The sequence below is a fragment of the Pinus tabuliformis genome, chromosome 5_1 (assembly GCF_031772625.1).
Source record: "Pinus tabuliformis cultivar Carrire ecotype Pingquan chromosome 5_1, CPIR1, whole genome shotgun sequence".
Lineage (NCBI taxonomy): Eukaryota > Viridiplantae > Streptophyta > Pinopsida > Pinales > Pinaceae > Pinus > Pinus tabuliformis.
In genome coordinates this window covers 566,575,441-566,577,836 of record NC_142305.1, presented here as the reverse complement: position 1 = coordinate 566,577,836, position 2,396 = coordinate 566,575,441, and the positions used below count along the sequence as shown (strand labels likewise).

General features: G+C 38.9%; 1 pseudogene; it reads right to left on the bottom strand.

Annotated features, from left to right (window-relative positions):
• Positions 1-326: 326 nt before the first annotated feature.
• LOC149166089 (ethylene-responsive transcription factor ERF023 pseudogene) lies at positions 327-761 on the bottom strand (annotated as a pseudogene).
• Positions 762-2,396: the final 1,635 nt, after the last annotated feature.

Sequence of the window (2,396 nt, the reverse complement as noted above, 5' to 3'; positions counted from 1 at the left end):
CACACTCTCCAGCCATTTGGGTGGTCTGATCGAGGAACCATTTCGGTAGCCGATTGAGGATTAAATGCCTCACAAGCAAAATGATGCTTACAAGCACAATACAGTAAAAAAGAGTAACTAAACTGGGCTTAAATGTTTGATAAAATATCACATTTCCACAGACAATTACCAATACTGTTCACTGAGAAGATTGCCACAGAAATAATTCACCAGCTCTGCTATATTTTTTGTCGAATTCATCTGAACTGAAAAATTGGTTGTGAGGCATATCATAAGGTGCAGGTTCATGAAGAAAACCCTCGGCCATTGTTTGTAAGAAATGTTGTCTAGTCACGCTTGGGAAAATCCTCGCTCTGATTATTATATGTCTCAATAACCTCTACCTTTTCCTGCATATCCAAAGACTTAAGAGAAGTTTGAGAAGTAATAGGTGGATTAACGAAGGTTGCAGCCACTGCAACTGTATGTATAATTCTCGCTGCGTTAGATGTGGGGCGAGGAAGATGATTGAGAGTTTCCGGGAGATTGAGAAATGCCGAGTGGCCTTTCAAACACCAAGCGGCCACATCGTGTGCACGAACTGCCATTTCTGGGGTGGAGAAAGAGCCAACATAGATGCAAGATTTCTTCTTGGGTTCTCTTATTTCTGATACCCACTCTCCCCATTTATGTTTCCTCACCGCTATGTACACCGGATGCCGTGTTTCTTCGCTGATCTTGATCTTTCTCCCTTTCTCCACCCACCTTTCATTCGATTCCATTTGCTAGACTTTATCATCCCTATAATCCACCTCCTTGATATTAACAACATCAGCGGTGCCACTACTAATTTGTTTTGTGGGTAAATCTGGAGTTACTGCCTCGGTTTTCCCTTCTTGGTACGCTGTAGCCATTGACTTCACCTCTTTGCCCATTGGGAAGAACATGGGAAAATTTACTCAGTAGGAACCGTTCACTGCCATTGGCTTCAGTAGTGGAATGAGTAGAACTGACTTTTGTGAATGAGAGAACACCAGAAATGGTTGAAGTAGAGCCTGTCGCCTCCAAATGAGGTAATGTTTCATCTTTTAGGCAAAGCCTTTGTGTGGTTTTCATGTGATATTTTCTCTTTCCAGTGAGAAAAAACTTTATATAATATAAACTGGAAAGTAAGTACAGAATAGAACCTATTACATATCATTTTGAAGATGATTGGAAAAAACATGTTTTCCATTTCTCGTTAGGGGAGCAGGTGAGAGATATTATGTTGGAACTATATACCGATCATCAAAAACAAGATCGTATAACCTTGGAGCATAAAGCTTTAGTAGTTCTATGTTGTGGATATCCCTTTTTGTACAACAAAATTTCATGTAGAATTTGGAACAGTAATCAAACTTGACATATGCAGGAAAACAAAAAGCAAAAAAGAGAGAGCAAATCCAAATTTTGTAGAAAATAGATATGCTTGGATTTAACCCGGAAATAGGAAGTCCCCCATGTCGTATGTATTGTGCTCCCAAGTAATCTCAAAGTACCAGTTGCCAGGTGCTCTAAGGAGTGCTTTTTTTGATAAAATGTTTGCTTCCATGTTCTAGGATCTGCCTATGTGATGGATTCAATAGTCTCCCTGAAGCTGCTAAATGAGCTCTATTCTCTTCAGCCATCCTTGTAATATAAGAGTGTTAATGGAGGTTTTACACAAAACTTGATCAAATATGATCTTCGAGTCCCCATATATGTGCAAGTGTGGGATATTTAGAAAGTTGTTGAACCACAAGAGACCCCAAAGATCAATTGCTTCCACCTTGTTGTTGGTATCATGGCCTCCATTCCAAAAAATCTTGTAGGATAGTTCAGCTGATATAGTAATCCAAACCCCACATGCACAGGAAGCCCTTTTTGCTGCTCCGTCAAAAAATCCCATCGAGTACATAAACTGTGAGTTATTATGCACTTGTGGGTTGTTTCTGGGATGATTGGGTCATGAAAAGAAAACAAAGAAATTTGTTACGATTTGATCAAAGACCTGTTGAAAGTCCTCCCTTGAGTTCTAAAACAGATACTTGCTCCGCCAGTTCTAGATGGCCCATATAATAAATAATGGAATGGCCCTCCAAGAGGATTTCTGGGTGGTCCACCACATTAGAGATTCCTTGATGGAGGAATGCAATATATATTGAAAACCAAAATTTTTAAATAGATTCTTCCATACCTGAACAGTATGTTGACATTGCAGAAAAATATGATTATTGTTTTCAGTGTCACTTTTATAGATAGAGCATATACCAAGCCCTTTCCATTGTCTTTTCCATAAGTTCTCCCGAATGAAATTCTTATTATGAAAAACAGGCCAAGAAAAGATGATAATTTTATTTGGAATTACTGTTTTCTAACAGGCAAAAGGGAAGTGTAGA